Here is a 16,019-nt window from a genome sequence, read left to right as displayed (position 1 = left end):
CCAAAATGTGTTCTATTAGGTGATAGTTGTCTAAACATAATAAAGAGCATATATTTACAGATTGTTATGGTAACTTGCTGTCTTCAGCTTTGCTCTATACGACCTTGTTGTCCATCCCTACTTCAGCTTGAATTTATATGTTAAATGTAATGTAATCATGAAAATTACACTTTCCAAACGTGTTCTAGCCATATGTGATGTACTATCACACTACCCTCAAATGAGCTAAGATTGCTTTAATTCAGTTGTCCGTGGATTTAAAGTGCAATATCATACAAATATTGTACTGGTATGGCGCTTTCGAGTCTCTAGGTGTCAGTTATTGGTGGTGTGCTTACATGTCAACATTAGGCAGCAAATAGTACACAATTAAGGAAAACTGCCTTCCCATTTAATGTGCATTGTTCTGCAAAAAGTTTTAAGTAGGAGAAAGTAAAACTTAGTTTATAAAACCACCTAAACTGGGAGTATTGCCGCTACAGCTATGACACTTCAGTTTAAAAACGAACGTGCATCAACAAGAAATATTTTTGCGCTAAATAAATTGCTGTCCGACTACTCACGTAATGCATAAAACTGAGGCAGTCGTAATTACAATACATTGAAGTAATATTTTGGTAGTTTTTGTTGACGATGACTCCGCAGCAAGCAATCAGATTACTTTTTATTAGTGAAGGCGCGTCAGAGCCTTGATAAGTAAACTTACAAGGAGACACGCCTAGGTCCATGAACCTTTTAGACCAGGTTCGGGGACTTCCCAGTACGAGATGTCTTTTGGCATCACAAATCAATAGATCAATATCTCAACAACAATCGCAATAACTAATCAGCATGCTAATCAATAACCTTTAATGAGAGTCAATAAAGTGAACACACCATGATCTTTCAGTCATGAATAACCACACCAATTTAGTTAAGTGTTAGGATATTTATTTCCCTACTGGTTACAATCTAAAGTCATTTCTGTTAATCTCATCAGCAATTCATCTCATTAGTAACTCTTCAGATTTGCAATTAGAAACGCAATTAATCAATGCATAGAGAATATTCACTCAGTATTAACACATAATTATTAAGAAGCAACTTAGCAAAGTCTCAGTAGTGCATGGTTCAACAAAGCAAGAACTCAGTCATTTGTCTATTTGCGTCAGATTTTAGTGAACACCTTAAATAACCTCGTATTAGCATCAGCATGTTGGGCTTCATGCAAAACAATTTAGCAAACACAAATTTGGAAAACATCTAACTATTGCCTCTATCAAAGAGCGTTGGTACCTAGAAAGAAAAGGCAAACAGACAATTACAATTTTCATCAGATAGTTACCCATCCAACGGATCAGCAAACATCGTCATTCTTCGTCCTCGGGACATCAGTCGTTTGCATCATCAGCAAAGAAAAGACAGGGCAAAGTATCAATATGGCAAAGCTAAGGAACAAGAACTTCCCTCATATAGAGGAGAAGTAAGTATCAGGTAAGGAATAAGTAAAGGGTGGTTTAGAGTAACAGGGCGAACAAACGGCAAAGTCTCAAACGAAATGGCCTAAATGGCTCAGTAGAATGGCAAAGAATGGCTTGGAGTGGAATGTCCAATAAATGCCTGATTTCTCCTCGGGTCATGTGGTTAAATCAAAACTGTCTAATTTACTCCTAATTCCTCAATGGATAATCATTGGTGCATCGCCATCTCTGTCCAATAATCTTCACCAGAGTTTTACACAAACCACAGTTCTCATGTCGTTGATTGGCCCATGTTATTGACGTTTTCATCGGTTGGAATGTCAGGTAAGAAAAGTTAAATTTTACGCTACAGTCAGTAGTTCCATTGTTTTCTCCTACTCCAGGCAGCCTTGCACCTGTTACAAATTACACTGTTGCATTCAGCAAGAATGTCTCCTTGAGCAAGTAGGGTCCCATGAAAAAGAATTTACTACAGCTACACACATCTCTAGCTTTTGGGAAAGTACAGTTTCATGTCCTTCAGGAAAATAGCACATTGCACGTTAGAAAAAGACAGTTTAATATGAGACCAGGCAGCTAGGCACAGACCTTCGATAAACTAAGGCCTACTGCTTAATGAACAAACTCCTAATACATAACTCCAATTTTGATATGTTAATATAAATTAAAAACATTAGTACATAATTAATTCAGCATTAATAACTTTCATTAGTCTTCGTATACATTGGTAGCCACTCCCCGTGGGCACATTTCAAACGTGTGCATTATTTCTACGTTAACACATTTTTTATGCAGCTTCATTACACAATATATAGTAAGCTTTTCATGTTAATATTAATTTTAAAAGACACACTCCAGCAATCCCTCCTCTGATGACTCTTGTCATCACACAAATCTTCCCTACTAATTTTACATACTAACATTCCCTCATATCAATCTCTTCCCTTCTTGGTTTCCCCTTTGATCTTGCCCTGAATCATTTTTCCCTTTGTTTTTCTTCCCTCCTCCTATTATTTTTCGCCATCTTCAATTTTATTCTTTTACTAATTTTACATGCCACCCATGATCCAAATAAGCAATCTATAACAATCAATATCCCCTGTATTATTTTAGACAATATCCCATGCCAAATGTTACTAATCCAATTTCCCACTGAAGCAAATCCTTTCCCAACCTTTTTCCAAACACCTGGTTCTTTCAAATCCTTCAAGTCCGTACTATCCCTAGTCAAGTTAGTAAGCATACTTCTAATCTCATTACTATTATCTGGTATGTAAGCGCAACAATTACACCCATTGAGCAATCTACAAACTCTGCCATTTTTCACTAAAAGAATGTCTAAAGCAAGCCTGTTTTGAAGAGTCATAGCCCCCTCTGCAGCATGTTCAGTATCCATCAGGAGTATAGCCCCTGAAAAGTTTGTCAGCATGTTATCCTCAATAGTAGACAACTTTTGAATCTTTATGGAGTTCATAATAACTCCCACTGAAGAAATTATCGTCCCAAATATGTCTCCTACTACACCAGCAGCAGTCTCTTTCTTATGTCTAGTACGATGTAATTCAGACAATTTTGGTAACCTTTTCAAATCGTCAAGTTGATATATCTTTGGGAAAACTATCCCCAAATAACATGTCCCATACTATCCCTTTGGAAGACGGTAATAAGCATTAAGTCCACATATATAATAAATCCCAGGGATTGCTGGATCCTGTCCATTTAACATGAACGTCCATTTACTCTGAAACAAAAACACACGCTTACATTCACTCATTCCCACAAACACATTGTCATAGTATGATTTGGTCTTGGATATGCAAAGCTTTCCTACATGTAGTGCGTCTAAAGCTAACTTCCCTTGTTCTCTAATTGCACTATAACCGTCACTACTAGCAAAGGCCCGTTGCTGTAATCCTTTCTCTAGTTTACCCTTCAATGCCCTTCTTCTCTCTTCCGTGTGATCTAAAAAGCTTTTCTCTACAGGTGTAAGCAAACATGTCAAATTATTGTGGTGTGCATAAGATGTACTAATTGTTAATGTTGCCTGAAAGAATCCTTTAACTAACTTTATGCTATAGTACTTAGCTACCCCACTCACATCCTCTATGATAGGCACATTAGAAAACACAAGATCATGATTTGAGTAAAAATATTGAATCTCTTCCTGGTTATAGAATCTTGTTAGTAACAGACTACAACGTATCCCATATGTTAATGACAGTCTATGATAGGTAACCCCCTCTTGTACCGAAACAGGAATCTGTGTACACACACAAAACAAACTTTTGCATCCATTGTGTCAACATACTCACTCAGCAAGCGATAGAAAACATCAGTGGATAGTTCCCCTTTCGAGTTAGTTCCCTCATGCAAGTATCTTGTATCCAGCTCAAACCTCTCCCAGGCTGTTAGTGCAGTGGTAGTCTCAGGAATTGTAGCATTGTTAGTCCCACTTTCATCCATTAGTGTCATATTCACAACCACGACCCTAATGAATATTTATTACATGAACCTTTTTTGCAAAAGTATTTGGTTCAAGTAAACTTAAAGTGTTGGGATTCAAGCCCACGGCTCCAGAGAGACTGGAGCCTAAATCTAGCCAGTTTAGCCTGCTCAGCCATGCTACCTCATATCTACAAGCTCACAACTATAGTAACTTGGCCAAACACTGTGGACACCCGCTGTGGTGACCTGGCTATGCGGGGTAACGCAGCATTCACCGACAGTTGAGCGAGTTACAGGTGAAAAGCAAAGTATAATAACTGTCTTCATATAATATATGTCTTTCCTTATTTATTCTTCTTCCCCATTGTATGTTTGCTCTCTGCTTTAGAAACGCGAGCTGTCATCACTGCAAGGAAACGTATCACACAGCGTTCTACTGTTTACACTCACTGAACTTTCAGCATCACAGTGACCCCTCTCGTCGCCTCTATAGTTAGACTTCAACACAGCTGGTTTGTTTACCGATACAATTCTTGTCACCTTAGGTTGTGGTTTTTTAAAGTAAGAAGGCTCGGTCCCACTGTCTGGCTACCCTTATATATATACGTCACCACTTTACATAGTCTCACCTCTCGCTATGTGGATCGTAGGTGCAGAAGGCAGAGAGTGAGACACTGATGCAGACAAAATACGTTTGTGAGTTGAAAAATACTGGCAGTGGTGGGATTCGAACCCACGCCTCCAAAGAGACTAGAGCCTTAATCCAGCGCCTTAGACCGCTCGGCCACACTACCCTGTGCAAACCTGTTTCTGTAAGCTTTCTGAAGTGAGATGTTCTGTTGTATAGGGGAGTTGGAGAATAAGGGTGTATAGCCTGTGAAGTGATCCTAGGAAAGTCAACGCCAACAGCAGCAGGCACGTGATACATTCAGTAGGTCAGGATTGGCCCCGGGCCATGGGAGGTGTCAGGGAGCGCCAGTCCTGAGAGTCCGTAGGAAGACCACCCTTACATTGGCGTCCCGCACGCGCTGCTTCTCTTTCTTTAAGGATAAGGAATCAAACTATCTACGTCCCTCAACTTACCAACCCTCCGCCTCAGGAAAGATTTTGTGATTCATGAGCAGAACCCGGCTGGCGCTGTTTACAGTAATGCCTAAGCACAGTACTCAACTGAGCGGTGTTTCCAAACTGAGCCGTTGTACTGCCGGAAATACCATGGGATATGTCATTTAACTTTCACATAAAATAGGGTTAACCCAGCCCTACCACATACTAAAGACGGAACAATAAACCAACAAGGATGGGATTCGAACCCACGCGTGCAGAGCACAATGGATTAGCAGTCCATCGCCTTAACCACTCGGCCACCTCGTCTTCAAAACACCATGTTTCAGGAGTACAAAATATGGTAGCCAAAATGTGTTCTATTAGGTGATGTTGTCTAAACATAATAAAGAGCATATATTTACAGATTGTTATGGTAACTTGCTGTCTTCAGCTTTGCTCTATACGACCTTGTTGTCCATCCCTACTTCAGCTTGAATTTATATGTTAAATGTAATGTAATCATGAAAATTACACTTTCCAAACGTGTTCTAGCCATATGTGATGTACTATCACACTACCCTCAAATGAGCTAAGATTGCTTTAATTCAGTTGTCCGTGGATTTAAAGTGCAATATCATACAAATATTGTACTGGTATGGCGCTTTCGAGTCTCTAGGTGTCAGTTATTGGTGGTGTGCTTACATGTCAACATTAGGCAGCAAATAGTACACAATTAAGGAAAACTGCCTTCCCATTTAATGTGCATTGTTCTGCAAAAAGTTTTAAGTAGGAGAAAGTAAAACTTAGTTTATAAAACCACCTAAACTGGGAGTATTGCCGCTACAGCTATGACACTTCAGTTTAAAAACGAACGTGCATCAACAAGAAATATTTTTGCGCTAAATAAATTGCTGTCCGACTACTCACGTAATGCATAAAACTGAGGCAGTCGTAATTACAATACATTGAAGTAATATTTTGGTAGTTTTTGTTGACGATGACTCCGCAGCAAGCAATCAGATTACTTTTTATTAGTGAAGGCGCGTCAGAGCCTTGATAAGTAAACTTACAAGGAGACACGCCTAGGTCCATGAACCTTTTAGACCAGGTTCGGGGACTTCCCAGTACGAGATGTCTTTTGGCATCACAAATCAATAGATCAATATCTCAACAACAATCGCAATAACTAATCAGCATGCTAATCAATAACCTTTAATGAGAGTCAATAAAGTGAACACACCATGATCTTTCAGTCATGAATAACCACACCAATTTAGTTAAGTGTTAGGATATTTATTTCCCTACTGGTTACAATCTAAAGTCATTTCTGTTAATCTCATCAGCAATTCATCTCATTAGTAACTCTTCAGATTTGCAATTAGAAACGCAATTAATCAATGCATAGAGAATATTCACTCAGTATTAACACATAATTATTAAGAAGCAAGTTAGCAAAGTCTCAGTAGTGCATGGTTCAACAAAGCAAGAACTCAGTCATTTGTCTATTTGCGTCAGATTTTAGTGAACACCTTAAATAACCTCGTATTAGCATCAGCATGTTGTGCTTCATGCAAAACAATTTAGCAAACACAAATTTGGAAAACATCTAACTATTGCCTCTATCAAAGAGCGTTGGTACCTAGAAAGAAAAGGCAAACAGACAATTACAATTTTCATCAGATAGTTACCCATCCAACAGATCAGCAAACATCGTCAGTCTTCGTCCTCAGGACATCAGTCTTTTGCATCATCAGCAAAGAAAGGACAGGGCAAAGTATCAGTATGGCATAGCTAAGGAACAAGAACTTCCCTCATATAGAGGAGAAGTAAGTATCAGGTAAGGAATAAGTAAAGGGTGGTTTAGAGTAACAGGGCGAACAAACGGCAAAGTCTCAAACGAAATGGCCTAAATGGCTCAGTAGAATGGCAAAGAATGGCTTGGAGTGGAATGTCCAATAAATGCCTGATTTCTCCTCGGGTCATGTGGTTAAATCAAAACTGTCTAATTTACTCCTAATTCCACAATGGATAATCATTGGTGCATCGCCATCTCTGTCCAATAATCTTCACCAGAGTTTTACACAAACCACAGTTCTCATGTCGTTGATTGGCCCATGTTATTGACGTTTTCATCGGTTGGAATGTCAGGTAAGAAAAGTTACATTTTACGCTACAGTCAGTAGTTCCATTGTTTTCTCCTACTCCAGGCAGCCTTGCACCTGTTACAAATTACACTGATGCATTCAGCAAGAATGTCTCCTTGAGCAAGTAGGGTCCCATGAGAAAGAATTTACTACAGCTACACACATCTCTAGCTTTTGGGAAAGTACAGTTTCATGTCCTTCAGCAAAATAGCACATTGCACGTTAGAAAAAGACAGTTTAATATGAGACCAGGCAGCTAGGCACAGACCTTCGCTAAACTAAGGCCTACTGCTTAATGAACAAACTCCTAATACATAACTCCAATTTTGATATGTTAATACAAATTAAAAACATTAGTACATAATTAATTCAGCATTAATAACTTTCATTAGTCTTCGTATACATTGGTAGCCACTCCCCGTGGGCACATTTCAAACGTGTGCATTATTTCTACTTTAACACATTTTTTATGCAGCTTCATTACACAATATATTGTAAGCTTTTCATGTTAATATTAATTTTAAAAGACACACTCCAGCAATCCCTCCTCTGATGACTCTTGTCATCACACAAATCTTCCCTACTAATTTTACATACTAAAATTCCCTCATATCAATCTCTTCCCTTCTTGGTTTCCCCTTTGATCTTGCCCTGAATCATTTTTCCCTTTGTTTTTCTTCACTCCTCCTATTATTTTTCGCCATCTTCAATTTTATTCTTTTACTAATTTTACATGCCACCCATGATCCAAATAAGCAATCTATAACAATCAATATCCCCTGTATTATTTTAGACAATATCCCATGCCAAATGTTACTAATCCAATTTCCCACTGAAGCAAATCCTTTCCCAACCTTTTTCCAAACACCTGGTTCTTTCAAATCCTTCAAGTCCGTACTATCCCTAGTCAAGTTAGTAAGCATACTTCTAATCTCATTACTATTATCTGGTATGTAAGCGCAACAATTACACCCATTGAGCAATCTACAAACTCTGCCATTTTTCACTAAAAGAATGTCTAAAGCAAGACTGTTTTGAAGAGTCATAGCCCCCTCCGCAGCATGTTCAGTATCCATCAGGAGTATAGCCCCTGAAAAGTTTGTCAGCATGTTATCCTCAATAGTAGACAACTTTTGAATCTTTATGGAGTTCATAATAACTCCCACTGAAGAAATTATCGTCCCAAATATGTCTCCTACTACACCAGCAGCAGTCTCTTTCTTAAGTCTAGTACGATGTAATTCAGACAATTTTGGTAACCTTTTCAAATCGTCAAGTTGATATATCTTTGGGAAAACTATCCCCAAATAACATGTCCCATACTATCCCTTTGGAAGACGGTAATAAGCATTAGGTCCACATATATAATAAATCCCGGGGATTGCTGGATCCTGTCTATTTAACATGAATGTCCATTTACTCTGAAACAAAAACACACGCTTACATTCACTCATTCCCACAAACACATTGTCATAGTATGATTTGGTCTTGGATATGCAAAGCTTTCCTACATGTAGTGCGTCTAAAGCTAACTTCCCTTGTTCTCTAATTGCACTATAACCGTCACTACTAGCAAAGGCCCGTTGCTGTAATCCTTTCTCTAGTTTACCCTTCAATGCCCTTCTTCTCTCTTCCGTGTGATCTAAAAAGCTTTTCTCTACAGGTGTAAGCAAACATGTCAAATTATTGTGGTGTGCATAAGATGTACTAATTGTTAATGTTGCCTGAAAGAATCCTTTAACTAACTTTATGCTATAGTACTTAGCTACCCCACTCACATCCTCTATGATAGGCACATTAGAAAACACAAGATCATGATTTGAGTAAAAATATTGAATCTCTTCCTGGTTATAGAATCTTGTTAGTAACAGACTACAACGTATCCCATATGTTAATGACAGTCTATGATAGGTAACCCCCTCTTGTACCGAAACAGGAATCTGTGTACACACAAAACAATCTTTTGCATCCATTGTGTCAACATACTCACTCAGCAAGCGATAGAAAACATCAGTGGATAGTTCCCCTTTCGAGTTAGTTCCCTCATGCAAGTATCTTGTATCCAGCTCAAACCTCTCCCAGGCTGTTAGTGCAGTGGTAGTCTCAGGAATTGTAGCATTGTTAGTCTCCACTTTATCCATTAGTGTCATACTCACAACCACGACCCTAATGAATATTTATTACATGAACCTTTTTTGCAAAAGTATTTGGTTCAAGTAAACTTAAAGTGTTGAGATTCAAGCCCACGGCTCCAGAGAGACTGGAGCCTAAATCTAGCCAGTTTAGCCTGCTCAGCCACGCTACCTCACATCTACAAGCTCACAACTATAGTAACTTGGCCAAACACTGTGGACACCCGCTGTGGTGACCTGGCTATGCGGGGTAACGCAGCATTCACCGACAGTTGAGCGAGTTACAGGTGAAAAGCAAAGTATAATAACTGTCTTCATATAATATATGTCTTTCCTTATTTATTCTTCTTCCCCATTGTATGTTTGCTCTCTGCTTTAGAAACGCGAGCTGTCATCACTACAAGGAAACGTATCACACAGCGTTCTACTGTTTACACTCACTGAACTTTCAGCATCACAGTGACCCCTCTCGTCGCCTCTATAGTTAGACTTCAAGACAGCTGGTTTGTTTACCGATACAATTCTTGTCACCTTAGGTTGTGGTTTTTTTAAATAAGAAGGCTCGGTCCCACTGTCTGGCTACCCTTATATATATACGTCACCACTTTACATAGTCTCACCTCTCGCTATGTGGATCGTAGGTGCAGAAGGCAGAGAGTGAGACACTGATGCAGACAAAATACGTTTGTGAGTTGAAAAATACTGGCAGCGGTGGGATTCGAACCCACGCCTCCAAAGAGACTGGAGCCTTAATCCAGCACCTTAGACCACTCGGCCACACTACCCTGTGTAAACCTGTTTCTGTAAGCTTTCTGAAGTGAGATGTTCTGTTGAATAAATGGACTTGGAGAATAAGGGTGTATAGCCTGTGAAGTGATCCTAGGAAAGTCAACGCCAACAGCAGCAGGCACGTGATACATTCAGTAGGTCAGGATTGGCCCCGGGCCATGGGAGGTGTCAGGGAGCGCCAGTCCTGAGAGTCCGTAGGAAGACAACCCTTACATTGGCGTCCCGCACGCGCTGCTTCTCTTTCTTTAAGGATAAGGAATCAAATTATCTATGTCCCTCAACTTACCAACCCTCCGCCTCAGGAAAGATTTTGTGATTCATGAGCAGAACCCGGCTGGCGCTGTTTACAGTAATGCCTAAGCACAGTACTCAACTGAGCGGTGTTTCCAAACTGAGCCGTTGTACTGCCGGAAATACCATGGGATATGTCATTTAACTTTCACATAAAATAGGGTAAACCCAGCCCTACCACATACTAAAGACGGAACAATAAACCGACAAGGATGGGATTCGAACCCACGCGTGCAGAGCACAATGGATTAGCAGTCCATCGCCTTAACCACTCGGCCACCTCGTCTTCAAAACACGTGTTTCAGGAGTACAAAATATGGTAGCCAAAATGTGTTCTATTAGGTGATAGTTGTCTAAACATAATAAAGAGCATATATTTACAGATTGTTATGGTAACTTGCTGTCTTCAGCTTTGCTCTATACGACCTTGTTGTCCATCCCTACTTCAGCTTGAATTTATATGTTAAATGTAATGTAATCATGAAAATTACACTTTCCAAACGTGTTCTAGCCATATGTGATGTACTATCACACTACCCTCAAATGAGCTAAGATTGCTTTAATTCAGTTGTCCGTGGATTTAAAGTGCAATATCATACAAATATTGTACTGGTATGGCGCTTTCGAGTCTCTAGGTGTCAGTTATTGGTGGTGTGCTTACATGTCAACATTAGGCAGCAAATAGTACACAATTAAGGAAAACTGCCTTCCCATTTAATGTGCATTGTTCTGCAAAAAGTTTTAAGTAGGAGAAAGTAAAACTTAGTTTATAAAACCACCTAAACTGAGAGTATTGCCGCTACAGCTATGACACTTCAGTTTAAAAACGTACGTGCATCAACAAGAAATATTTTTGCGCTAAATAAATTGCTGTCCGACTACTCACGTAATGCATAAAACTGAGGCAGTCGTAATTACAATACATTGAAGTAATATTTTGGTAGTTTTTGTTGACGATGACTCCGCAGCAAGCGATCAGATTACTTTTTATTAGTGAAGGCGCGTCAGAGCCTTGATAAGTAAACTTACAAGGAGACACGCCTAGGTCGATGAACCTTTTAGACCAGGTTCGGGGACTTCCCAGTACGAGATGTCTTTTGGCATCACAAATCAATAGATCAATATCTCAACAACAATCGCAATAACTAATCAGCATGCTAATCAATAACCTTTAATGAGAGTCAATAAAGTGAACACACCATGATCTTTCAGTCATGAATAACCACACCAATTTAGTTAAGTGTTAGGATATTTATTTCCCTACTGGTTACAATCTAAAGTCATTTCTGTTAATCTCATCAGCAATTCATCTCATTAGTAACTCTTCAGATTTGCAATTAGAAACGCAATTAATCAATGCATAGAGAATATTCACTCAGTATTAACACATAATTATTAAGAAGCAACTTAGCAAAGTCTCAGTAGTGCATGGTTCAACAAAGCAAGAACTCAGTCATTTGTCTATTTACGTCAGATTTTAGTGAACACCTTAAATAACCTCGTATTAGCATCAGCATGTTGGGCTTCATGCAAAACAATTTAGCAAACTCAAATTTGGAAAACATCTAACTATGGCCTCTATCAAAGAGCAGTTGATACCTAGAAAGAAAAGGCAAACAGACAATTACAATTTTCATCAGATAGTTACCCATCCAACGGATCAGCAAACAGCGTCAGTCTTCGTCCTCGGGACATCATTCGTTTGCATCATCAGCAAAGAAAGGGCAGGGCAAAGTATCAGTATGGCATAGCTAAGGAACAAGAACTTCCCTCATATAGAGGAGAAGTAAGTATCAGGTAAGGAATAAGTAAAGGGTGGTTTAGAGTAACAGGGCGAACAAACGGCAAAGTCTCAAACGAAATGGCCTAAATGGCTCAGTAGAATGGCAAAGAATGGCTTGGAGTGGAATGTCCAATAAATGCCTGATTTCTCCTCGGGTCATGTGGTTAAATCAAAACTGTCTAATTTACTCCTAATTCCTCAATGGATAATCATTGGTGCATCGCCATCTCTGTCCAATAATCTTCACCAGAGTTTTACACAAACCACAGTTCTCATGTCGTTGATTGGCCCATGTTATTGACGTTTTCATCGGTTGGAATGTCAGGTAAGAAAAGTTACATTTTACGCTACAGTCAGTAGTTCCATTGTTTTCTCCTACTCCAGGCAGCCTTACACCTGTTACAGATTACACTGTTGCATTCAGCAAGAATGTCTCCTTCAGCAAGTAGCGTCCCATGATAAAGAATTTACTACAGCTACACACATCTCTAGCTTCTGGGAAAGTACAGTTTCATGTCCTTCAGGAAAATAGCACATTGCACGTTAGAAAAAGACAGTTTAATATGAGACCAGGCAGCTAGGCACAGACCTTCACTAAACTAAGGCCTACTGCTTAATGAACAAACTCCTAATACATAACTCCAATTTTGATATGTTAATACAAATTAAAAACATTAGTACATAATTAATTCAGCATTAATAACTTTCATTAGTCTTCGTATACATTGGTAGCCACTCCCCGTGGGCACATTTCAAACGTGTGCATTATTTCTACGTTAACATATTTTTTATGCAGCTTCATTACACAATATATTGTAAGCTTTTCATGTTAATATTAATTTTAAAAGACACACTCCAGCAATCCCTCCTCTGATGACTCTTGTCATCACACAAATCTTCCCTACTAATTTTACATACTAAAATTCCCTCATATCAATCTCTTCCCTTCTTGGTTTCCCCTTTGATCTTGCCCTGAATAATTTTTCCCTTTGTTTTTCTTCCCTCCTCCTATTATTTTTCGCCATCTTCAATTTTATTCTTTTACTAATTTTACATGCCACCCATGATCCAAATAAGCAATCTATAACAATCAATATCCCCTGTATTATTTTAGACAATATCCCATGCCAAATGTTACTAATCCAATTTCCCACTGAGGCAAATCCTTTCCCAACCTTTTTCCAAACACCTGGTTCTTTCAAATCCTTCAAGTCCGTACTATCCCTAGTCAAGTTAGTAAGCATACTTCTAATCTCATTACTATTATCTGGTATGTGAGCGCAACAATTACACCCATTGAGCAATCTACAAACTCTGCCATTTTTCACTAAAAGAATGTCTAAAGCAAGCCTGTTTTGAAGAGTCATAGCCCCCTCCGCAGCAAGTTCAGTATCCATCAGGAGTATAGGCCCTGAAAAGTTTGTCAGCATGTTATCCTCAATAGTAGACAACTTTTGAATCTTTATGGAGTTCATAATAACTCCCACTGAAGAAATTATCGTCCCAAATATGTCTCCTTCTACACCAGCAGCAATCTCTTTCTTATGTCTAGTACGATGTAATTCAGACAATTTTGGTAACCTTTTCAAATCGTCAAGTTGATATATCTTTGGGAAAACTATCCCCAAATAACATGTCCCATACTATCCCATTGGAAGACGGTAATAAGCATTAAGTCCACATATATAATAAATCCCGGGGATTGCTGGATCCTGTCCATTTAACATGAACGTCCATTTACTCTGAAACAAAAACACACGCTTACATTCACTCCTTCCCACAAACACATTGTCATAGTATGATTTGGTCTTGGATATGCAAAGCTTTCCTACATGTAGTGCGTCTAAAGCTAACTTCCCTTGTTCTCTAATTGCACTATAACCGTCACTACTAGCAAAGGCCCGTTGCTGTAATCCTTTCTCTAGTTTACCCTTCAATGCCCTTCTTCTCTCTTCCGTGTGATCTAAAAAGCTTTTCTCTACAGGTGTAAGCAAACATGTCAAATTATTGTGGTGTGCATAAGATGTACTAATTGTTAATGTCGCCTGAAAAAATCCTTTAACTAACTTTATGCTATAGTACTTAGCTACCCCACTCACATCCTCTATGATAGGCACATTAGAAAACACAAGATCATGATTTGAGTAAAAATATTGAATCTCTTCCTGGTTATAGAATCTTGTTAGTAACAGACTACAACGTATCCCATATGTTAATGACAGTCTATGATAGGTAACCCCCTCTTGTACCGAAACAGGAATCTGTGTACACAAAAAACAATCTTTTGCATCCATTGTGTCAACATACTCACTCAGCAAGCGATAGAAAACATCAGTGGATAGTTCCCCTTTCGAGTTAGTTCCCTCATGCAAGTATCTTGTATCCAGCTCAAACCTCTCCCAGGCTGTTAGTGCAGTGGTAGTCTCAGGAATTGTACCATTGTTAGTCCCACTTTTATCCATTAGTGTCATACTCACAACCACGACCCTAATGAATATTTATTACATGAACCTTTTTTGCAAAAGTATTTGGTTCAAGTAAACTTAAACTGTTGGGATTCAAGCCCACGGCTCCAGAGAGACTGGAGCCTAAATCTAGCCAGTTTAGCCTGCTCAGCCACGCTACCTCACATCTACAAGCTCACAACTATAGTAACTTGGCCAAACACTGTGGACACCCGCTGTGGTGACCTGGCTATGCAGGGTAACGCAGCATTCACCGACAGTTGAGCGAGTTACAGGTGAAAAGCAAAGTATAATAACTGTCTGCATATAATATATGTCTTTCCTTATTTATTCTTCTTCCCCATTGTATGTTTGCTCTCTGCTTTAGAAACGTGAGCTGTCATCACTGCAAGGAAACGTATCACACAGCGTTGTACTGTTTACACTCACTGAACTTTCAGCATCACAGTGACCCCTCTCGTCGCCTCTATAGTTAGACTTCAAGACAGCTGGTTTGTTTACCGATACAATTCTTGTCACCTTAGGTTGTGGTTTTTTAAAATAAGAAGGCTCGGTCCCACTGTCTGGCTACCCTTATATATATACGTCACCACTTTACATAGTCTCACCTCTCGCTATGTGGATCGTAGGTGCAGAAGGCAGAGAGTGAGACACTGATGCAGACAAAATACGTTTGTGAGTTGAAAAATACTGGCAGCAGTGGGAATCGAACCCACGCCTCCAAAGAGACTGGAACCTTAATCCAGCACCTTAGACCACTCAGCCACACTACCCTGTGCAAACCTGTTTCTGTAAGCTTTCTGAAGTGAGATGTTCTGTTGTATAGGGGAGTTGGAGAATAAGGGTGTATAGCCTGTGAAGTGATCCTAGGAAAGTCAACGCCAACAGCAACAGGCACGTGATACATTCAGTAGGTCAGGATTGGCCCCGGGCCATGGGAGGTGTCAGGGAGTGCCAGTCCTGAGAGTCAATAGGAAGACAACCCTTACATTGGCGTCCCGCACGCGCTGCTTCTCTTTCTTTAAGGATAAGGAATCAAACTATCTACGTCCCTCAACTTACCAACCCTCCGCCTCAGGAAAGATTTTGTGATTCATGAGCAGAACCCGGCTGGCGCTGTTTACAGTAATGCCTAAGCACAGTACTCAACTGAGCGGTGTTTCCAAACTGAGCCGTTGTACTGCCGGAAATACCATGGGATATGTCATTTAACTTTCACATAAAATAGGGTTAACCCAGCCCTACCACATACTAAAAACTAAAGATGGAACAATAAACCGACGAGGATGGGATTCGAACCCACGCGTGCAGTGCACAATGGATTAGCAGTCCATCTCCTTAACCACTCGGCCAACTCGTCTTCAAAGCACCATGTTTCAGGAGTACAAAATATGGTAGCCAAAATGTGTTCTATTAGGTGATAGTTGTCTAAACATAATAAAGAGCATATATTTACAGATTGT

General features: G+C 39.5%; 6 non-coding genes across 6 annotated transcripts; all 6 read right to left on the bottom strand.

Moving 5' to 3' along the window:
- Positions 1–4,617: 4,617 nt before the first annotated feature.
- On the bottom strand, positions 4,618–4,699 carry TRNAL-AAG (transfer RNA leucine (anticodon AAG)). The gene has a single exon. It is a non-coding gene; the product is annotated as a tRNA-Leu (tRNA).
- Positions 4,700–5,197: 498 nt separating this feature from the next.
- TRNAS-GCU (transfer RNA serine (anticodon GCU)) lies at positions 5,198–5,279 on the bottom strand. Its single transcript has one exon. It is a non-coding gene; the product is annotated as a tRNA-Ser (tRNA).
- Positions 5,280–9,931: 4,652 nt separating this feature from the next.
- On the bottom strand, positions 9,932–10,013 carry TRNAL-AAG (transfer RNA leucine (anticodon AAG)). The gene has a single exon. It is a non-coding gene; the product is annotated as a tRNA-Leu (tRNA).
- A 499-nt stretch (positions 10,014–10,512) lies between these two features.
- TRNAS-GCU (transfer RNA serine (anticodon GCU)) lies at positions 10,513–10,594 on the bottom strand. Its single transcript has one exon. It is a non-coding gene; the product is annotated as a tRNA-Ser (tRNA).
- A 4,653-nt stretch (positions 10,595–15,247) lies between these two features.
- On the bottom strand, positions 15,248–15,329 carry TRNAL-AAG (transfer RNA leucine (anticodon AAG)). Its single transcript has one exon. It is a non-coding gene; the product is annotated as a tRNA-Leu (tRNA).
- A 505-nt stretch (positions 15,330–15,834) lies between these two features.
- On the bottom strand, positions 15,835–15,916 carry TRNAS-GCU (transfer RNA serine (anticodon GCU)). The gene has a single exon. It is a non-coding gene; the product is annotated as a tRNA-Ser (tRNA).
- Positions 15,917–16,019: the final 103 nt, after the last annotated feature.

The sequence above is a fragment of the Pleurodeles waltl genome, chromosome 12 (assembly GCF_031143425.1).
Source record: "Pleurodeles waltl isolate 20211129_DDA chromosome 12, aPleWal1.hap1.20221129, whole genome shotgun sequence".
Classification (NCBI taxonomy): domain Eukaryota; kingdom Metazoa; phylum Chordata; class Amphibia; order Caudata; family Salamandridae; genus Pleurodeles; species Pleurodeles waltl.
This window is presented reverse-complemented; position numbering and strand designations above follow the sequence as displayed.